The sequence below is a fragment of the Trichosurus vulpecula genome, chromosome 6 (assembly GCF_011100635.1).
Source record: "Trichosurus vulpecula isolate mTriVul1 chromosome 6, mTriVul1.pri, whole genome shotgun sequence".
In the NCBI taxonomy this organism is placed as follows: domain Eukaryota; kingdom Metazoa; phylum Chordata; class Mammalia; order Diprotodontia; family Phalangeridae; genus Trichosurus; species Trichosurus vulpecula.
The window spans coordinates 81,332,606-81,356,908 of NC_050578.1; positions in this window are offsets into that span (position 1 = coordinate 81,332,606).

A 24,303-nucleotide genomic window follows, 5' to 3' on the forward strand; every position below is an offset into this window, starting at 1 on the left:
TCATTGTCACTTCCCAATGACCTCAAGTCCCCTCTCCCAATAGAACAATTTCTTTTTTTCCTCTTTTTTCTTTTTCTTTTCTTTTCGCCTTTTTGGCAGGGCAATTGGGGTTACGTGACTTGCCCAAGGTCACACAGCTAGTAAATGTGTCTGAGTGTCTGAGGCCATATTTGAACTCAGGTCCTCCTGACTCCAGGGCTGGTGCTCTACTCACTGTGCCATCTAGTTGCCTCTCAATAGAACAATTTCTTGAAATAATGGCTAGCATTTCTAGAGTGCTATATGCCAGGTACTGTGCTAACCACTTTACAAATATCATCTCATTTGATCTTTGCAACTACCCTGAAAGGTAGGTGCTATTATCATCTCCATTTAACAGATGAGGAAACTAAGGCAAACATCATGCAGCTAATTTACATTTATTATTTAGAAAATTGCTTATTTTTGTATTTTGGGTACTATTGGAGAATGGATTTTTTTCTTACATATTTATTCCCTATTTATCTTAGATATCAGACCATGATAAACCAAAATGACAATAGCTAGCTATCATTTATATAGATCTTCACAATAATTCTGTGAGGTATGTGTGATTTATTATTCCCACTTTACAGTTGAGAAAACTGAGAGTGAGATGCTAAGTGACTTGCCCAGGGCCATACAACTCAAGTTAACATCTGAGGCAGCATTTGAATTCTGTTCTACCTGATTCCAAATTCAACACTTTAGCCACTCTACCATCTAGCTGTGAGAATTTTTTCTCCATTTAAAGCTTCCCCCCCCATCTATATTGATTTTCCTTTAATGCTAACCTTGATTTCTTCATCAAGAATATCTCTCTTGTGACTGTATGCAAATTTCATTGAGCTTGTTTGCCAGTGATTGTGTAATCAATTATTCAATCCACAAGCAATATTCAGGGTGCTGAGCTTGCAATGACAAAGACGGAACAATTCCCAATTTCAACGAGTGTCTTTTTCACACACAGTTTATTGGAAACAGAGCCATATACAGGAATGAAATTTCTACAGCCCAGATCACAGGACTTGGATCAGAGCTTTTTTCACTAGTTTCTAAGAAGGCCATGAAAGGATTCATGTTTTAGGAAGCTAATAAAGGAAAAAAATAGATCAAAGACATCCTTACAACTGTGGGGGGTGGGTTGTCTTGTGAGCTAGGGAAGAGGAAATAAAGTCTAGTAAAAAAAGAAAAAAAAGAAATATCTTTAAAGGAAAAAGCTCTAACCATAGAACCAATCAAAGTTGATTTATTATCAGGATAAGAATTTAAGAGTAGGCAAGTACTCACATAGAAATTAGATGATGGGAATTTTGATAACAAAATCACTGATGGTAACTTGGGGACATTTTTGAAATAATTTAAGCAAAGAGTATTATGAAAGGTTTAACAATTGAGCAATAAGTTCAGTTTATTTTGAAAGAAATATATTTTGGGAAAAAAGAAATAATATTTAGAATTTGTAGCAATACTGTTGAGCAGTCCAAAGATAAAGAAATTAACATATTTACAAAAAAGAATTCTCTATTGGGCCATAGTTATACAAGTTATTTCCTTCCATTCTCATCTATTTAAAAAGTGATTTGACATTTTATGTTTAGATCACATAACCATTTGGTTCTCTGCATAGTTCTATTCCAGGGGTTCTTTATGATCTCATGATGACCCTGGATTCTCAGGGGTATTCTAGTGAATGGACAACTCTATTAGCCTTTTGCCACTCTGGAAAGGCTGTTGAGTGTAGTCCTAAAAACACAATAATTCTGCTTTCCAAGGACAAGCCTTGCTTACATAGGAGTTTGTTGGTGTGGTCACTTAGTGATGAATTCTTCTGCCATGGCAACCCATGAAACAAAGAAAAATACAAAATGGCCCTCAGTCCTACTTCATCAGGGATAGAAGAAGAACAGTGAGAAAGGAGATGAAGGGTAAGAAACATAGAGTTTTTGGACCACCTATATACTTTCAATTCAACATGGATGTAACAAATGTGAGCTATTCTGTCATGAAAAGTTGAAGTCTTGAGAGGCAATGACTCTCAGGTTCTCAGAGAAGAAATAAAGAAGTTGGATTTTATCATGAGTCCAAAGGCCCATGGTTATTTCATAAGACATTTGGTCATATTATATTATATTTCCTTATTTCATCTGGGTTTATATTTTGTATGCAGCCAGTTATTTGTATATTGATTCCTCCACTAGAATGTAACCTCCTATTTGTAATTAAAAACAAACCAAAATAACATTATGAAAACAATTGTAACTTATATACCAATGTCTGTTGTAGAGGATGAAGAAGAGGAATTCTATAAAGAACATAGGAACTTTCAGATTAAATCAATATATATATTTTGATAATTGGTGACCATGCAAAAATGAGATGGAAAAGATGATGACAAATATGTTGGAAAGTATTGATAAGGAATAAAGAATGAGAGAGGCCAAAGTCTGGTAGAGTATATGGAAACTTCATTCCTATATATGAAACTTGAAGATTCATGTTTCTTAGAATAAAAATTGAAAGGGATTGGATATGGCAGGAACTGAGTAACTTCCCTCCAAATGAAACTATATTTAAGAGTAGGAAACAACTCATTACTGATGTGAATCATTTCTGGACCAGGATTCTGTGTAGTTAGACCACTGACTTGTTAGATCAAAGATCAAATTAAAACAATGTTAGAAGAAAAAAAAATAAAAATGAGCAAAAGCTATTGTGTACCTTGAAAATAAATCAAATCTAACCTATTTAAAAATACTGATGTAAAAATGGGATATAGGTATAAACAGAATGGCCTTTGTTTTCTTTGGGTGGCTCAGTTTACCTCATTCGGCCTTGCTGGGTCTGCTGCTTTTCTTCCGGGGCAGGAAGCCCAGAAACCATGCCAGGAAGAAGAGAACTTCCTGTGTGATGAGTCATGGGGCTGGCTGAGGGGAGGTGTTAACTCCAGAGCCACGCCCTATTGGGTGTTAACCTAGTCTACGCTAGGGGAAGGGGCCAACTCAAGAACCAATCAGCCCTGGTCATTCAGGCGGTGCTTGATGATGTCAAAAACTCTATAAGAGGGGAGAGGACAGCTTGAAGAGCTCTCTTTCCTTTTCTGGTTGGCACGGCAGTGGTGGGGAGCATGACTCTGGGCCAACCCTTGCTCTTGGGCCGAGCCCAGATGTTGGTAACTATGAATTGTATTGGGTCTGTCTGTTGATATTTGTAATTTGTTTGTATTTTGGTTTTGAGGTTCGGGGTGCTGGTTCTTTTCCCCCGAACTAAATGAATGTTCTGAACCTCAGGGTGCTGGTTTTTTCCCCTGAAGTAAGTGAATGAAAATGTATTTGGTCTGTCTCTTGATGCTTGTCTCTTTGCTCCCCTGAACTAACTGAATGCTAACTGAATGCTGGCGTTTTCCCCTGAACTACATGAATGTTGTCTGTATGCTAACTGAATGCTGGATTAAAGTAAGCTGGTCAACCCCTTCACCGTGCTTTCCTTGTTTAAGCAGATAAAAAGAACCTGTGCTTTCCCGGTGTCCCGGCAGCCTACTGGGTGCCAGCAGCGTCCTGAGTGCTGGCTGTGGGGGGGGGGGGATCTTACGCCCCCACAGAAGCTGCTAGCTGGGTTGTTAAAACAATAGATGGAGGAAAAAACACTGATATTGCTTACAATACTTTCACGCAGAAGTTTAACCAGTGTAAATCAGTTGATTGATGAGACCAAGCATCCTAAAAATCAAGTTATCCAGCAAATATGTAACTTACTTGGCCAAATGGAAACATTATAGAAGCCAAGGGCAACAATGGTTTGCAATACAAAATCTTTTTTAAATTTTGTAAAGACATATAAAACACAAAAGTACTTTAGAGAAATCTTGGTGAGACAACCAAATAATAAAAATCATCTAGAGGGTCTTTGAGGATGAAACTGGAAGGAGGACAATAAAAAGATGAAAAATGGAAAAGATCTGCAAAAATTTTCATGCCGAACTCTTTTCTCCATGAAGAAGAGTGGAGCCATAATACTTGGACTCTCACTTCACAATCTATATTTATATTTATATGCTTATAAAAGTGGTGGAAAGAAAACTAATGAGAACAAAAATGGTAACCAGTTGGACCAGACTAAAGATACTTACGGAAGATTCGTGCTGGAGAAGACATAGAAATTGTGATAGCATTGAAGGATCAATTCTCAGTGTATCTGAAGTAGGGAAAGACAAAAGATGTTAAAAATTTCAGACATGAAAAAAGTCAACACAGAGAATATCAACTTTTAACAGCTAAATGGATTAAAGAGTGCAGGGCCTGGAGTCATGAAGGCTTGAATTTGAATCTGGCCTCAGACACTATGACCCTGGGCAAGTCATTAACCTCTATCTATCTGTTTTGCCAACTATTCTTGTGAGGATTAAATGAGATAATATTTATAAAGCACTTAGCACAGTGCCTGGCATAGTGCTTAATAAATGCTTGTCCACTTCCCTCCCACTAATAATCTGTTTTCCCAACTATATGACATTTTAATAGAATTTTCCAAAAATGCATTGAGGGAATGAGCATGCTTTCACATGTGAAATTCCACAGTAGACCACACTTTTATCAATACACATTTAAAAGAAACATGTAATGTTTATTGACTATTGAGTATTAAAAATGTAATTGGGTCAAACAAAACTCTTCTTTAAAGTTTATTCTCTAACAAGTTTCTCTTATGAGGTCAAAATTATGTGAGAATCTTTAAGAGATATAGCAGAGGTTTCCTATTATTATTATTAATTATTCTTTGATCATTAACACTAAGCAAAGCATAAAATGGGGAAATAAATACTTGCCGAAAGTGTTCACCCTAACCATGAGATCCAAAATACAAGGCTGAAGGATTTTTGATTGTAAAGTCCTCCAGATGCTCCTATTAGTGGATGGCATTGTACTGGTGGAATCTAGCTCCAGAACATTGTAGAGACTCCTGGATGAGTTTCATAACCACTCAAAAGAGTTTGGCTTAAACACACTCTCTTCCTCTCCCTCTCCCTCTCCCTCTCCCTCTCCCTCTGCCTCCCCCCCCTCTCTCTCCCTCTTTCCCTCCTTCATGGATAAAGAATGTTTATTTTTCCAGGCTATGGCATGAAGTTAGATGGGAAACCTTTATAACTTGTCTATCAACCAATAGACATTTATTAAGAACCTACTATGTGCCAGGCACTGCACTAAGTGCCAGAATCAGTCCACATCTTGGTCAGACACTCAAAATGAAGAATGGGTTGAGACCAAAATTAATCAGGAGGTGTTGAAAAGACAATATTACCCTTAGAAAACTGGAGTATATTTAGTGACTTTAAATTTTTCCTTGAAGCAAAGGCTCATCTTTTTGATACCAATATTCTATTGGTATTTCTGTATGGTTGTGGGTCATCATCACACCATATAGTCTGTGAAGAATCAAAAATGAATATTACTTAAAGAGCAATGGACAGGCAGGTGGTGAGTAGGAGCAAGTTAGAACACTTTACATAGAAACCCTAAAAAAGTAAATAATGTCATCAAATAAATGTGTGAATAAAAAAGAGGGGTTGGTGACATGGTAAAAGCAAGCAATAACCAATGGTCAGCTCAGAGGTTCCACTGGCACCCTTGTGGTGTCAAGGGAAAATGAGAATGGCCCTTAGCATGTTGTACTGGAGGCTTATGGGATCATAGGAACAAGAATTGCACAGGATGGGTGGGCAAAGATGGGTTGAAATCTGCCTAATTGGAGGTTACATCCTCACCAACAAGATTGCGGAACTATTTGAGAATCCGACTACCCATTGGAAGCTTATCATGGCATAGAGTGGGTGAAACTGGTCTAAACCTCATTTCTGCTAAACTGTTTTCCAGTTTTCCAAGTAATTCTAGTCAAATAAAAAATCCTTGCCATAGTGATTGTGTTCTTAGATTTCTCAAACAGCTAACAGCTAGGTGACTCAGTGGATAGAGTCCTGGGCTTGGAGTCAGGAAGACACATCTTTTTGAGTTCAAATCTGGCCTCAGACACTAGTTGTGTGACCATGGGCAAGTTGCTTAACCCTGCTTGCCTCAGGTTCCTCATCTGTCAAATGAACTGGAGAAGGAAATTGCAAACTACTCCTGTACCTTTGCCAAGAGAACCCTGAATGGAATTACAAGAAGTCAGACATAACTAAAACAACAAAGTTAAGTCATTCTTTGAAAGTTCAATAAGACATTAAATCTATAAATTAATTTAGGTAGCATCATCATTTTTATTATATTGGCACATCCAATGCCAAACCGTATATCTCTATTTCTATAAAGCTTTTTGAAGTTGTGTTTTGTCATCTTGAATGTCTTAATAAATTAACTTTGTTGTGTTTTATACATTTTCTGGGTATTTTGGATGAAATTTCAATTTAGAAAACCCATTGATTCTTTGCAGCCTTATCTTATATTCTTCTAAATTGTTGAAGCTATTAATTTTCAATTTTGTATTGAATCTCTGGGAATCCCTGTGTAAATCAGCACGTTATCTGCAAATGGAGATAATTTTAGCTATTTTTGGTGATGCTTATTCCTATCATTTATTTTTCTTACCTCTATGGTTAAGATTTATGAAATCAAATCAAATAGCAAAAGACTACATGATGCAGTAAATGAAGAGCTGACCTTCATCTTCATCTTTGGAGCCATGAAACCCTGACTTGGATACATACTGACTATGTGATCCTAGGCAAGTTAATCACTTCTCAATGCTCTAGGCCAGTGGCATCAAAATCAAATAGAAATGGGGCCACTAATCCATGCATAAGCGTTGTTGGGGGCTGCACATTGACTTTGTTTTAAAATGTGATGTTATCTATGTTTTATTGTATTTTTATTTATTTTATTAAATATTTCTCAATTATATTTTAATTTGGTTCAAGCTATACTTGGGAATATTGCAGGCTACATGAGCTTCCGTGGGCTACTTCTGCTACAGGCTATTTTCTAAGACTGTGGGTCATAGAAAAGATGCTGGGCTATATTGGTAGAGGGAGGTTTTTCCCTGTCTCCCCCCAAATCACACATCCATTCCCTATCTCTATCCCTATCAGATGAACACCAACAACCATCATCCTTGATTTATTCTCAATCTTATTGGAAAGGTTCCTACCATATCTCTCTTACCCAACAATACTACCTCTTGCATTTTGGATAGATAATCTCCTCATACTTCATTCATGAGGCAGGTCACTCAGTATAACTCCTTGGACCTGCTCCTCTCTATAGTCCAGTTACTAGGGCCATTTTCCTTTTTACTTGTTCTCTGTTAGGCATGAAATATTTTTTACTGGAAAAGTTATTTTTTCCACAACATGCCATTGTCAGTAGGCAATGGGAGCAAAAAGAAATATTCCCTCCTTTCACCCTGTTGCTTTCTGAAGAGGTACAAGGAAAATTGTAAAGAGCATTGCTTCTCGAGAGCAGTTGTACCTCCTGCATCATTTTTTCCACACTTGCTTTACAAATATAAGTTGGGGGAGGAGGGATTTTTTTAATCAATCATTTTAAATATGAATCTACTCTCTCCAGGGACCAAATTGGTGTGTACAGTGAAGGTGTGCTTCCTGGTTTGGGGAATGTTGGTATACTTTGATCCTTGCTAATTGATGTTAAGTGCTATATCCCCTCATGAGAGTACTTCATCACTCCTGCAACTGGTCCCTGGCTCTGCATGATCAACCCCAGCCTTCTGGACCCCTCCCAACAGGGACTTTCTTACTATATCCTTTCCTTACTTATCTGCTCAGAAATCTGTTAGAATCCTTAGTCTCTTTCAAAGCTTTGCTCATGCCCCACCTCCTCCAATAGGCAGTGATGAGCTGCTGGTGCCTGTCTCTCCCCACAGATTACCTTGTATTTACTTAGATACATTTTGATTTTATATATATATATATATATATATATATATATATATATATATATATATATATATACACACACACACACACACACATATATATATACCTATACATACATATGTGTATGTGTAAGCATGTGTGCATATATATTATACACACATATATAAAATATAGATATACACACACATGTAAGGCACAGAGTGCCTAAATCCATATATTGCCCCCATCTTCTCTTCTCTGTCTGCTGAGCAGTTTGCTGAGTTGCTGGGACAAGTGATGTCCTGCCCTAGAGGATGGTTTTCCTGTCTTAACAAACTCATCATACTTCAAATGAGTTAAGTTTTTTGAGTAACGTATATTCAATTCTGTTAATTTTAATTTTGCATATGTTCATTAAATATATACAAACATTTATCTGTCTGTGTGTATCCACATAGATCTCTATATACAAATATCTTTCTCTCTATATATATCTACATATTCATATATATACCTCTCTCTGCATATATACATATAGATAGATACAAATATATAGATATATAGGTAGTACAGCAGAAAAAGTGTGGGACTTGCAATCAAGAGAATTGAGTTCAAATCCAGTCTCAGACATTTACTAGTTTTGTGACCGTAGACAAGTCATTTAAGTAGGCACTTTGTCTTCCTCAGTTTCTTCATCTGTAAAATGGAGATAATAATATTTGTCTCCCATGGTAATTATGAGGATAACATGAGTTAATCTGAATAAAGTGCTTTGCAAACCCTAATGTGTTATATAAAAGTTTGCTATTAATAGTCCTGGTATGCATTCATTCTTCCAATAGATCATAAGCTCCGTGAAGGTCAGAACTTTGAATTTTTGTCTTTGTACCTCCCAGGGCCTGGCACACCAGTTCGAGCTCATGAGCAATCGTACTAGGGAAACATAACCATAGAGTTGCCTGGAGAACCCTACAAGAAGCAGTAGCCAGGTGCCCGAGGAACTGATGCCATTTGTATACTTATCAGCCTTTAACCATTTGAATATAACATGTGTGTCCTGCACATGATATTCCTTGTAAAGGAGAAAAAGAAAAGCAACTAGGCGCACTCTCTCTTCTCCATGTCTAGAGCACCTGTCATCAAAGAAAGCCAGTCCTTTACCTGTCAAAACATCACAAACTCTATAGAGAAGCTGATGTTTTAAAACCAAATTGCCTAATTTCTTTTAAAAATCATTTATTCAGTATTTATTCCAAATAAACACAAAGGGATATTTGAAATGGAAACACAAAGTGATGTGCTGAAGGATAAGCATCTGGGTCAGTTTATCTTTTCTTTTTGGGTAATGGAGAGCTTCAGAAATGCCTTGAGATGTGAACAAAAGGTAAATTTTGTCCTTGACTTCTACCTATTTCTTTTTACAGCTTCCATAAGAGCATGTTGGAAAGGACACTCCCCAGTGCTCCAGTCCTTTGGCTTGGGATGTAGCCCTCTAGCTTTGTAAGGCATTTGGGACCTTTCTTTTTTCTTTTCACTGGGGATGGAGCAGTCCTGAACATACTTTCCAAAGATTGTCAGTTTTAATTATGAAACATCAGCCAGACCTTCCACTCTCCTAAACCTTCCTGGCCCCTGTGTCACCAGATGCTGAAGTAAATTACAGCCTTATAAATCAAAGCAGATCTTTTCCCCGAAAGACAAAGAGGCAAAGGGCTCCTAAGTCCATATATCTGCCTCCGCCTCCATCTCTTCTCTTCTGAGTTTGTTGAGTGGATGGGACAAGTGATATTCTGCCCTGGGGTATTGTTTTTATGTCTTGATAAACACATCATACTTCAAATGAGTTTTTGGTAGCTTATGTTCAATTCAGTCCACTTTCATTTGGCATGCATTTATTAAGTGCCTATGACATACAAAACACTGAGCTAGAAGCAGAGGTACAATGAAAAAGTCTCTACCCTTCAGAGCTTTACATTCTACTAGTTATGCGCACAAGAGGCAAAGTAACTTGAAGGGGAAAGGGAATTAACTACTGGGGGGTCAGAAATCAGTTTCCTATGGAGTTGGCTTTTGAACTGAGCCTTGATCAAAGCTAAAGCTCTACAGAAGCAGAGATGAGGGAAGAGAGCCTTCCAGGCATGTGAGGTGGCCCCTGCAAAGATAAAAAGGAGCAAAGTGAAATTCTGAGTTTGGGGAATAACAAATAGGTCAGTTAGCCAGAATATGGAGAGGGCATGAAGGGAGGTGATGTCAAATAGTCCAGAAAAGCAGAATGGAGCCAGACTGTGAAAGGCTGTAGATGTCAACATGAGCAAGCTTTATACTATAGGCAATGAGAAGCTTCTTGAGCAGGACAGTGACATAACTCAAATCAGCATAATTAGCCAACTCTGTGGAAAGATGGATTAGAGAGAGGAGACACGACAATCAGGGAGGCTAATATGGGGTTGAGGGCGCTGTGGTGGGGCGCCATAATGCATAGAGCACTGGGCCTGGAGTCAGGAAGACTCATTTTCCTGAGTTTGAATATGACTTCAGACACTTACTAGCTGTGCCACTAAGCAAGCCACTTAACCCAGTTTGCCTCAGTTTTCTCATCTGTAAAATGAGTTGGAGAAGGAAACGACAAACCATTCCAGTATCTTTGCCAAAAAAACCCCAAACAGGGCCAGGAAGAGTCAGACACAGCCAAAATGAATGAATAACTAGAACTAAATTAGGAGGCTGTTGTGAAAGTCCAGAGACAATGAGGTCTCTGAACTAGAGTTTTGGAAGTAGGAGTAGAGAAACAGGAATGGATGCAAGGACTGCTGTAAAAAGAGGATGGACAGGACAGGAGGACTTGAATAATGAGTCTCATCAGAGGGGCACCTTTTCACAGAGTGGTGGCATGCCCATTGGTGCCTTGTTGAGGGAATGCAGGGAACTGAATTATTGGAAGATTGGGATTAAAGGATGAACTATGCTAGAAGAAAACGTTTGCTCTGTAGTATGTACAAATGAAGTGACCAGTTCTCTCTCTCCCCCCCACCCCCTTTCTCTCTGTCTCTATCTCTCACCTCCTCCTCCCCCTCCTCCTCCTCCTCCTCCTCCTCTTCCTCCACCTCCTCCTCCTCCTCCTCCTCCTTCTCCTCCTCTTCTTCTTCTTCTTGTTCTTCTTCTTCTTCTTCTTGTTCTTCTTGTTCTTCTTGTTCTTCTTCTTGTTCTTCTTCTTGTTCTTCTTCTTGTTCTTCTTCTTGTTCTTCTTGTTCTTCTTGTTCTTCTTCTTCTTCTTCTCTCTGTCTCTCTCTCTCCTTCCCTCTTTCTCCTCTCTCCCCTCCCCTCCTTTCCTTCTTTCCATCTCCCCTTCCACCTTCTCTCTTCCTCCCTCCCTCTGTACCTCCATCTTCTCTTTTCTTCAGCATACAGCAGAATAAACCTGCATCTTGGCTAAGAGAAATCTGTTCCATGTGCATCTTCTTCACCCAAGAACAGTTAATAGTGACTTCTGGCAGAACCTCATGATGAGTTATATATGTTTGTCTAAGAGGCTTGAGAGAGGTGTTCCTGGATCTCAAACTCCTGGCCACCTTCTCCCTTTTATATTTCCTTTTCTGAATATGAATCAGAGACTAGATTTCCTAAGAATGGACCACAAGATGACAACAGTCAAAGAACTGTCAGAGAACCTTCACAAGCATATGTCCTAAGAGGAGATATCCTGAGAGAGGACCATCCCAGCCTTGGGGATTACCAAATAAGCAGTCTTAAACTTGAGAATTCCTAAATTTGATGATTGGTATACCATGATTCTACACAGTATGCTTCTTGGATAAGGAAGAGGGTTGCCTGCAAGATTCCTGAAACTGAAAAACTAATGGTGAGAGAGCAGATTTGGATTTGCCATGAGCTACTTGGACAATGCAAGTCTGATAAGAAGAGGATTGTTGTTTAGCCGCTCTACCTCCCCCAAAGTATATTTTCCTTCTGGGGGAACCTAAACTTCATAGTTGTATTATAAATCTTGAGGAGATTATATAGAAATCAATGGGAAAGAACTTAGTGGAATGTTACAGGGTTGCCCTTAAAGCAAACCCAAGTGTTGTTCACTTTTTAAGGAGCCAATGAGAACTTTGAACACTTTATTAAATGGGATAATATTGGTAAAGCACTGAATATAGTGCCTGACACATAGTAGGTACTTGATAAGTACTTTTTCTACTACATTTATGCCAGGCAGTCAATTAGCATTTGTGGAGAGCCTACTGTGTTCTTGGCAGAGTGTTAAGCATTGAGGACACAAAGATATTGGATTGTATACAAAGAAATGCTTAAAAATAATCCTTACTTTTGAGGAGCTCACAGTCTAATGGAGGGAGACAACATGCAAATAACTATGTACAAACAAGAGAATTATATATATATTATTCTATATCTATCTATCTAGTAAAATTGTAAAGGGGAGAAAATCTCAGGGCAATGGCACTAAGATTAAGGAGGATTGGGAAAGGCTTCTTACAGAAGGTGGGATTCTAGCTTATATTTGAAGGGAGCTGGGGAAGCTAGGAAGCAGAGAAGAAGACGAGGGAGAGCTTTCCAAGTATGAGGGACAGTCAGTAAAAACATGTTTTGTGTATCAAGGGTTCCTCGGAGTCCTATGAATCATTTGTATTTTCTGTGGGATGAAATATAAAGGCTGTCCTATGCCCAATATATATTTAGTATCATGAATACTTGTATAGGATCTAGGAACTCTTTTAACCATATTTTTGGAAACCTAGATATCAGTTTTGTTTTGAGGATATTTAAAGATTTTTTTTGTTTAATGAGAAGAATGACATTGTTTTATTTTTTAAATTCAATTTTCTTTTTTTTTTGGCACTGAATTTTCTTCCTCCCTCCTCCACTTCCCACCCATTGAGAAGATAAGAAAAACAAGAACCATTACAAATATGTATCATCGTGCATGTTTTACATATTTTTGCAAATCTCTTTAATGTCTCTTTAATGTTTAATAGAAGACAGCTGGATTCTCCTATCTGCTTCTTTATTTAATCTGTTGGGATAAGTTGTTCTGGCTGAAGTTCTATACAAAAAACAACACCCCGGCCTCATGAAGATATGTAGTTGTAAAAGGAAGGAGTTTTTTAAAATTTATTTATTTAATTTATTTAATATATTTAGTTTTCAGCATTGATTTTCACAAGAGTTTGAATTACAAATTTTCTCCCCATTTCTACCCTTCTGCCCACTCCAAGATGGCATATATTCCAGTTGCCCCATTCCCTAGTCAGACCTCCCTTCTGTCACCCCACTCCCCTCCCATCCACTTTTCCTTTACTTTCTTGTAGGGCAAGATAAATTTCTATGCCCCATTGCCTGTGTATCTTATTTCCTAGCTGCATGCAAAAAACTTTTTTTTTTGTTTTTGAACATCTGTTTTTAAAACTTGGAGTTCCAAATTCTCTCCCCTCTTCCCTCCCCACCCACCCTCCCTAAGAAGGCAAGCAATTCAACATAGGCCACATGCATATCATTATGTAAAACCCTTCCACAATACTCATGTTGTGAAAGACTAACTATATTTTGCTCCTTGCTACCCTATCCCCCTTTACTGAATTTTCTCCCTTGACCCTGTCCCTTTTCAAAAGTATTTGTTTTTGATTACCTCCTCCCCTTATCTGCACTCTCTTCTATCATCCCCCCTTTTTTATCTTCTTCCTCTTTCTTTCCTGTGGGGTAAGATACCCAATTGAGTGTGTATGGTATTCCCTCCTCAGGTCAAATCTGATGAGAGCAAGATTTACTCATTCTCCCTCACCTGCCCCCTCTTCCCTTCCTATAGAACTGCTTTTTCTTGTCACTTTTATGTGAGATAATTTACCCCATTCTATCTCTCCCTTTCTCCCTCTCTCAATATATTCCTCTCTCATCCCTTAGTTTGATTTTATTTTTTTAGTTATTGCTCCTTCATATTCAACTCACCCTGTGCCCTCTGTCTATATATATATATATACACACACATACATACATACACACACACATATATGTATATACACATATATATGTATATATGTATATTCCATTCAGCTACCCTAATACTGAGGTCTCATGAATCATATACATCATCTTCCCATGTAGGAATGTAAACAAAACAGTTCAACTTTAGTAAGTCCCTTGTGATTTCTCTTTCTTGTTTACCTTTTCATGCTTCTCTCGATTCTTATGTTTGAAAGTCAAATTTTCTATTCAGTTCTGGTCTTTTCACTGAGAAAGCTTGAAAGTCCTCTATTTTATTGAAAATCCATATTTTGCCTTGGAGCATGATACTCAGTTTTGCTGGGTAGTTGATTCTGGGTTTTAATCCTAGCTCCATTGATCTCCAGAATATTGTATTCCAAGCCCTTCGATCCCTTAATGTAGAAGCTGCTAGATCTTGTGTTATCCTGATTGTGTTTCCAGAATACTCAAATTGTTTCTTTCTGGCTGCTTGCAGTATTTTTTCCTTGATCTGGGAGCTCTGGAATTTGGCGACAATATTCCTAGGAGTCTTGTTTTGGGGATCTTTTTCAGGAGGTGATTGGTAGATTCTTTCAATTTCTATTTTACCCTGTGGCTCTAGAATATCAGGGCAGTTCTCCTTAATAATTTCTTGAAAGATGATATCTAGGCTCTTTTTTTGATCATGGCTTTCAGGTAGTCCAATAATTTTTAAATTATCTCTCCAGGATCTATTTTCCAGGTTAGTGGTTTTTCCAATGAGAAATTTCACATTGTCTTCTATTTTTTCATTCCTTTGGTTCTGTTTTATAATATCTTGATTTCTCATCAAGTCACTAGCTTCCACTTGCTCCAATCTAGTTTTTAAGGTAGCATTTTGTTCGGTGGTCTTTTGCACCTCCTTTTCCATTTGGCTAATTCTGCCTTTCAAGGAATTCTTCTCCTCATTGGCTTTTTGGAGCTCTTTCGCCATTTGAGTTAGTCTATTTTTTAAGGTGTTGTTTTCTTCAGTATTTTTTTCTGTATTTTTTGGGTCTCCTTTAGCAAGTCATTGACTTGTTTTTCATGGTTTTCTCACATCATTCTCATTTCTGTTCCCAGTTTTTCCTCTATTTCTCTAACTTGTCTTTCCAAATCCTTTTTGAGCTCTTCCATGGCCTGAGACCAGTTCATGTTTTTCTTGGAGGCTTTTGATGTAGGCTCTTTGACTTTGTTGACTTCTTCTTGCTGTATGTTTTGGTCTTCTTTGTCACCAAAGAAAGATTCCAAAGTCTGAGACTGAATCTGAATCTGCTTTCTCTGCTTGGCCATGTTCCCAGCCAACTTACTTGACCCTTGAGTTTTTTGTCAGGGTATGACTGCTTGTAGAGTAAAGAGTACTTTGTTCCTAGCTTGAGGGGCTGCCCTGTTGTTTTCAGAGCTATTTCTATACAGCCAGCTCTGCTACACCAGCACTCCTCCTCCCCCAAGAACCACCGCCTGGGTACCTGACTCAGATCTTAAGCAGGCTCTGCACTCCTGCTCAGATCCTCCACTTAATTCCTCCCACCAGGTGGGCCTGGGGCCAGAAGCAACTGCAGCTCTAGTTCTGTAGCTGCACCACCCCCCGCTGCCCCACCCCCGCTTCCCCCTGGGGTGGTGGCCCAACCGCAAACTCCTTTCACTCTGTCCGCTGCAGCTTTTCCCACTAACCTTCTCTGTTTTCTTTGGTGTTTGTGGGTTGAGAAGTTGGTAACTGCCATAGCTCACTGATTCAGGGTGCTAGGGCCTGTTCTGCCCAGCTCCCGGTCTGGTAGGTCCAGCTGCTGCCCACCCTGCGCTCCCTCCCTTCCGCTCCCCTCTGCTCCCAGCTCCGTGGGCGATAGACTTCACCCAGCGACCATCCAGGCTGTCCTGGGCTGGAGCCCTGCTTCCCTCTGCTTTTTTGTGGGTTCTGCAGTTCTAGAATTTATTCAGAGCCATTTTTATAGATTTTTGTAGGGACCTGGTAGAGAACTCATGCAAGTCCCTGTTTTCCAGCTGCTGTCTTGGCTTTGCCTCCTAAAGATTTTCTTGTGGTAAATCCAGGTAGGAGCCATAAGCTGACAAAAATAACCCCTTAGGGCTAGCCCCCATGATCAACATAAGTCTTTCTTTGGGGGTGGAGGTGAAGGACCTGAGGCCATGGGTTATACTTGGCACCTGATTAGATGTGGAGCAGTGACAGAGAAGGATGACTCTGAAGCTGAGAAATAGAGTTACTAAAGAGAGTAATATCATCAAATGAAATGGGGAAAATGTGGTAAAGGGAAGGTTTAGAAGGTCGATAATGAGTTCCTTGTTAAACATATCAAATTTGATATGCCTATGGGACATCCAGACAGAGCTGCCCAAAAGGTTGTTGGTGAAGTGGGACTTGAGTAGAGGAGAGAGGTTGGAGGTGTATATTTAGATTTGGCAGTCATCTAAGTAAAGATGATGTGTTAACTCAGGAGAGTTCCACCTCCTGACTTCATTGGCTTCTGTTAAGTCTCAAGCAAAATCCTGTCTTTTTTTGGAAGTCTTTCCCAACGCTCTTAATTCTAGTGCCTTCCTTTGTTTATTATTTCCTGTTTATCCTGTGTATAGCTTAATTTTTGTATATTTGTTTGCAAAGAAAGTAAAAAAATGCCTTATTCTGCATTCAGAGGTCATCGATTCTCTCTGGAGGTGGATACCATTTTTCATCATTAGCTTAAAAAAGATTTTTCACGTGAAACATTAACTTATAACTCCTATGATACTCTCTTAGGAGGTTGAAACTTAAAATGTCAAAATAGTAGACATTTTGTGAGACTGCTGAATCAGAATTTCACCTTTGCCAAGTGATGTGTCCCTTGCAAGCCAGACCAAGGGCTAGGCTGCCCTCATTCCTTAATGGAAAGTCCCAGAAAGAATTCTATACCACATGTTCTCAGAACAAAGGGACAATTCACTACCTGTAGAGTCTTCTGAGTGGGTTGTTCCCTGGCTTTAGTGGCCAGCCCTTGATATCTGCCGATGTCATGGGTGGGGAAGGTGTGAATGGTCATTGCATTATTCCAAAGCGCCAACCTGTTCAGCTCCAGGCCAGCAGTGTGCCCCACTGAAATGGGTAAGGGCAAATGTGTTGCCGGAAGGGACCCAGCTCCAAAGACCATGTGTGTGTGTGACACTGGAAGGGACCAAACTCCAGGCACACTCCATATATTGTACACTCAGTTCTGCTATAAGGTGACTTCTATTCCCCCAAAACACCATGCATTAAAAACCACAAGACTTATGGGAAAATAGGGTTAGGGGTCTAACACGCAAAAACTTCATCTGTGACCCATAAAAAGAAAATCTAGGAACCTAATAAAAACAGTTGCACAGTCTTAGACACGCTGATTGGTTAAGAAATACAAACATAGTACAATAAATAGTGGCCTGGGCCAAGCTTGGCCTTTACCTGGAAGATGCAGGAGAAAGATGGGCAAGCTGCTACTCCAGGCCTCAGACTGGAGGCCTTAGCAGAAGGGGGTGGGGTGGGGCGGTGCAGATCAGCCCTGCTCCTCTTACAGCTTCTACGAATTAAAAGATATACAAAAAATAGGGTACTTTACTAAAAACCAGAAGCTTGCTTGGGGAAGTGGGCAAGGTTGCAGCTTCTGATTCATTGGGAAGTGGCACCATTTTCTACATTCTCCTTCTTTCTTGCAGAAGATACTAAGTAGAAGCAAACCTGAAATCTGAGTTTTGTTCAAAATGTTCCTGAATATATCGATCAAGTTAGATCAGTTTCATGTTTCAAGACACAAGCGATGGCAGAACTGACCATACTCTTTGTTGTTGTAGTTTTTCAGTCATGTCCGACTCTTCATGACCCCATTTGGGATTTTTTGTCAAAAGTGTCACTTGTCCATTTCCTTCTCCATCTCATTTTACAGATAAGGAAACTGAGGCAAACAAGGTTAAGTGACTTGCCCAGGGTCACCCAGCCAGTAAGTGTCTGAGGCCAGATTTAAACTCAGGAAGATAAGTCTTTCTGACTTCAGGCCCAACACTCTATCCACTGTACTCTATACTCTAGCCCAAACTAAAAGGGGTAGAGAGGGGACTGGTAGTTTGTTTAGAAATTTTTGTTCTTTGATTACAAGGGAAATTGTAAAACTTTTACAAGAACAAAAGTCAATGCAACTAGGATTAAAGCACAACTGTCGATTGAAAAAAATGTCTTTCCATCAAGTACCTCTAATAAGAAGTCAATATTCAAATATATATGAAATTAACACAAATCTGTAAGACCAAGAGCCATTCCACAATGGAGAAGTAGTCAGAGGATATGAACAAAACATTTTCAGAAGGGAATTCTAAACTATTAACAAGCTTATGTAAGATTTCTTCAAATTACTAAAAAAAAGTCTGAAGTTTCACCTTATATTCGGTAATCAGGCAAAGATGACCAAAAAAATGTGCATAGAGGCAGCTAGATGGCTCAGAGGACATCGTGTCAGGCTTGGAGTCAGGAGGAGCTGAGTTCAAATCCAGCCTGAGATACTAGGTGTGTAATTCTGGGCAAGTCATTTAGCCTCTGCCTAAGTCACTATCCTCATCTGTAAAATGACAATAGGCATCCATGGCCATCTCCAGTTTTTTGGATCCATAGCTGGCCACTGGACCCAGTGAGATAGAGATCATAGTATGAGGGAAGAGAGAGTGAGGCTGGTGACTTTGCATGGCCCTGCCTCACTTAAATCCAATTTACTTGCAAGTGAAGATATCACCTTCCTGAAGTCATTGACCCCTTCAAGAAAGAAAGACAAAGGCAGCAACAAATAACAAAATGGAGATCATAATAGCACCTGACTCCCAAGGTTGTTGTGAGGATCAAATGAGATAATATTTGTAAAGCACTTAGCATATAGTAGGCACTATGTAAATGCTTGTTTTCTTCCAGCCATAGTGAATTTCTATACGGTTGTGGAAAGACAGATTCCATGAGTACACTTGGTCTGGATCGCAATCTGGAACATGAGAACGAAGTGACTAAAATGTCATCCTTTGACTCCAGGAGCTTACTGCTGGATATATGTTCCAAGGAAGTCAGTGATAGAAAGAGAGGTGCCAGAAGCTCCCAAATATTTATAGAAGAACTTTTGAAGTAGTAAAACAAAACTGGAAATAAATACCCTAAAATATATAGAATAGCAAAAATCTGGAAACAAAAGAGATGCCTATCAGTTGGGGAATTCTAAACAAATTGTGGTACAAAGATATAATGGAATATATTATATTGTATGAAACAATGAAGATGATGCATAGAGAGAAAGATGAGGAGATGCAGAATAAGTAAGCAAAAGAAGGAAAACAATATACATGGCTAAAACCATGTAAATGGAAATACCTTTTTTTTAAACCTTCAAGACAGAATGGGGTACAACTTTGATGGCCAAGCTTGCCCTTGAAGAAGCAATGAGGAGCATCTCATGTACTATCACAAAACTGCTTGTTTCGCTGAACTGCTCCCCCCATTATCTATCTATCTACCTATCTATCTATCTATCTATCTATCTATCTATCTATCTATCTGTCCATTTATTTTTTTTAGGTCAAGGGAAGTGTGTGTGTGTGTGTGTGTGTGTGAGAGAGAGAGAGAGAGAGAGAGAGAGAGAGAGAGAGAGAGAAAGAGAGAGAGATGAAAATGAAGGTGAACTAAAACAATAGCTATCGATAAGAAATTAAAATAAAATTTTAAAAAAAGATGGGAAGGAATGGATTGGTTGTGTTCTGTACTGAGGCAAGCCATACTCTCATTTACGAGAGGACAGATTCATTGATATATTGGCATGTGGTCATTTGAATGTGTGATTTTTTTTATACTTATTCTCTCTGAAGTGTTTCAAAGTAACAAGATAGATCTAGGATCTGTCTGATTTTGTCACCTATTAACTGTGTGACTATGGGAAAGCCAATTTTGCTGAGCTTCAATTTTCCCATCTGTAAAGTGGGATAATCCTTATACTATCTCTCTCATAAAACTGTTGTGAAGAAAGCACTTTGTAATTATAAAACACTACATAAATATTTGTTATTATTGTAAGCTATTTCTATCTGTCATGTATATTTTTCTTTTATTTGCCTACTTGACCTTCCATTGCTGTCCTCAAAAAAACATTTTTTCTCCTCTTTTTTCTTTTGTTTGGTCTCTTTTTCCTTATACATTTTAACCACTAGTAAATGGACATGTGACTAACCAACTGAATAGGGAGGAAAAAAAGAAGATGGAATTATATCATTAACTTATGGAACAAAAGACTGGGAAGTATAGGCAAAGCATGCTGTCCATACTGTGAAGAACTAAGCCTTCGCTGGATGGTCCCAGACCCAGCCGTCATTCATATTTTACAAGTGTCTATTTTTCCAGAAAAGAAGGTTACAAATATCAAATGTATACATTCTCAGTGAATTCAGATTTTTGGCCACATGATTCCCAAAATACTGAGGGTTTTTCTCACATCGGGACTATGTTTACAAGTACTTCTCTAATTATGAAAGAGAAAGAGAATATGGAGAAAAGGACAATGAAGCAGCTTTGAGGATGAGTAACGAGCTATCAAGGAAAAAAATAAACATTTGACTTTAATTATTTTTTAAACCTACCTGGATAGTGTACTTACCTATGAGTCAGGAAGATACAGGTACAGGTCTTGCCTCTGATACATCCTGGCTGTGTGAATCCTGGGTAAGCACTTTAACCTTTAGATGACCATCCCAGATCTCCAAACTATAGCTTGCTGAGAAATTGTCAAAATAAATATGCATTGAGAGGGGGAGTTTCCATACCCAGAGTTTCCTACACACATGAAACAGTAATAATAATGTAATAATAGCTAGTATTTATATAACACTTTAAGGTTTACAAATTGTTTTACAAATATTGTCATTTTATCCTCACAGCCTTGTGTGTGTGTGTGTGTGTGTGTGTGTGTGTGTGTGTATGTGATATTTATTCCCATTTTACAGATGAGGAACTAGAGACAGACAGAGAGGTAGTAAAGTGACTTTCCCAAACATCAAGTGTCTGGGACAGGATTTGACCTCAGATCTTTCTGCTGTGCACAACACGACTGCTTAAGTCATAAGTTAAATACAAAAACCAGGCCAGGTGTAGCAGTTGTGCGGTAGTACAGTGAGTAGGGCCGATCAGCCAGTCCTATTTGCCTCCTTAAGCCTCCTATTGATTCATTGCCTAGATTTCCTGATACAAATACTCCTTCTCTTCTCTGGGAAGCTGTATTAAAGGATTTGTAATTCGCTCTATCTTTATCTCCAAGCCCCCAGCCTGAGACAGAATTCTGGCAAAACACATTAATGGTAGAATCTTCTCTCCCTCTTCTCTGAGGACATTTTCCCCTCAATTGCCTCCTCCCATTAAGCACACCCATATTAACAAAGACCTATGGTCAACAGTGTTTATAAAGATCAAGTAAATGTTTAAAACCAAGAAAAGGCAAATAGACTTTCCCAGTAGTTAGAGGAAAGGTTTTAGAATTTAGTTTCAAGCCAAGGGGATAAAGAAGCTATCGAATTGCCATCTTGAGATTGTAGTATGAGAGAGGGTTGAGATTTCAGCAATATGATGGCACTAAACTTGGATCTTATTGGCAACATCACAATAGAAACAGTTTTTGTGGCTAGGGAAAGTTTACCATTCCCTATTGACTCCCATCAGTTCTAGCCTTTAAACAATGAAAACAAAATCATAGAATATCAGACCTGGAGGGGACCTTAGATCACATCTCAGCTTGAACCCCTCCTTTTTCAGGTGAGGAATCTGAGGACCACAGAGATGAAGGGGCTTCCAAGGGCCCTTTCAAACTAGTTGCCCCATACAACTAATTGACTGAGAAACCTGGTGCTGATGCTCTACATTCACTCCTCCCTGCCCAAAGTCCTAGAAACTGTTTCCATTAGTACCATTTCCTCATTGTGGCCAAAGAACCAATCACTGACAGAAAAAATGACAGTTAGATGTCATGTTGTCTATTCCCCTGCCTCTAATGGGTTTCACTTTACAGTGAAGGGAAGATCCTCATAACAATATTGCATGAGGAGATATTATTTTTGCATAATACAGATGGGACAGAATGGAAAATTTTCATGATTTCCCAAAAGTAGGCTTTAGCAGAGTTTCTTGATTTTTTTGTGTTGTGTACCTCTTTGGCACACTGGTGAAACCTATGGAATCCTTCTCAGAATAATGTTTTTAAATGCATTTCAAAAAATACATAGAATTTGAAAGAAAACAATTATGTTTAAATACAATTATCAAAGTGCTTTTTAAAAAGTTCATGGACTCTAGGTTATGGTCCCATGGATTACAGGGTAATTGTAATTTTAATAGAAAATATTATGGCTGTGTTTCATTAAGTTTGTCATTTAAGAATCAAATGCTTTTCACTAGAAAAATCTTTTTTAAGAGGCCTTCATTTTCTAACTCTACTTACCTTCTGTGTTTCTGCTAACTAGAGTGGTTTCCATGAATTCTATTGCTATAATAAACTCATGACTAGTATAGGGATGGTAAGCTCTATGCTCTTCAGAATTTTCACCCATGAGTTAGGAAGAATAAAGAATAGCAAATGTTTTTCTCCCCTTTTATCACAATTGCATACAACAAGCATTATAGCTCCACCTACTGGGAAGGATTGACTGAAAAAAATTAGAATTTTGATCTGAATGTCTATTAATAACTAACTTGGACACACAATTTAATGGCAACAAACTAAGAATTCAAAAGAAATGGATAATATATAAAATGTAAGGTACTCAAGTTAATAGATGCCAAATCGAGTTCTTAAGTAATCCAATTTTAGACAAGGAAATTGAACTAGCAAGCTATGAAAGAATTAATGAAGAAAAAAAATCTGGTCCAAATGGATTTATGGGAAAATTCTATCAAACTTTTAAATAATTAAAAACTATATTGCACATATTTTTCTCCAAAATTGAGAAAGAAAAAATTCTACCAAACTGCCTTTACAAGTCAAATAGAGTCATAATGTCTAAACCAGGGAAGGATAAAACAAAGAAAGAGAACTATAAACCCAAATCATTAAAGAATATTTAAAAATTTAAAGTTAAACCTTAGGAAAAAGATAATAAAGCATTATCCAAAAAAATCATTCACAGTAACCAAGTTAGATTTATATCAGGGATGTAAGGATGGTTTGGCATTAGAAAAACAACTGATCTAACTAGTTATATTAAAAACTAAAGCACCTAAAACCACATGCCAACATCAATAAGTACAGAAAAGGCCTTTGTCAATGCACTCAGTACAACCCTTTAAAGATGAATCATATTCCTTTTTTTACTATGATAAAAATAATTTATATAAAACTGTATTGTTGATACTGTTTTCACAATTTATATATAACTACACTGTTGATACTATTTTCACAATTTATATAAAACTATATTGTTGATACTGTTTTCACAAAGGTACACAAAGGCTCCTAATTAGTCTCCCTTCCTCAAATGTCTCCCCTCTTGAAGGACAGGAAGTGGGAGAGGGAGAGAGAGAGAGAGGAAGAGAGGGAGAGGGGTGGGAGGGGGAGAGGGAAGGGGAGAAGGAGAGGGGGAGAAGAAGAGGGAGAGGGAGAGGGAAAGGGGAATGGGGAGAGGGAGAAGGAAACGGGAATGGGGAGAGAGAGGGAGAGGGAGAGGGAGAGGGAGAGGGAAAGGAAGAGGGAGAGGGACGGAGATCCACATAGATGGGTTTCCTGATGGCCCCCATTTGGTTGTAGATCACATGAGATTAATCACATATTCCCTGCTGAGTGATATAGCTGGAAATGAGTCATTAATTAAAATGCCAAAGACAATATAGATTTGCATTAGAAAATTTAATTTACCTTTACTACATATAAGTTTTATATATAGTTTTTTTTCAAACTAGCTAGTATTTTTAATTGTTTGAAACTACATTTAAGAGATGAATGGATGGAATATAATTTTCAGAAAAAGAAGAAAGGGAAAGAAATGTGATAAGAAAGGAGGAAGAAAAGCTATTGATGAGATTACAGAGATGGTCTAGAGGAGGGCTTCTTAAATTTTTTTCACTCAAGACCCCTTTTCCTCTGAGAAATTTTTATGTGGCCCTGGGTATGTAAAATAGGTATACAAACCAAACATTTGCTGATAAGAAATCACAAAGAAATTTATTTTAAAACAGTTTTTTGGTATACATACAATTTTACCATTTATTAAAGATGAAAGCAAATTTGCATACTGAGATGGATGTGCTTGTTTATTTTTATATAAAGAATTAAATCTTGGCGGAATATTTGGTACTGCAGGATGTAGAGCATCTCCAACATTTTTCAGAGTTGATCACTGTTTTGATTTTATAATCATCAGTGCTGAGAATAATTGTCAATGCTGAGAACGTCACTTCG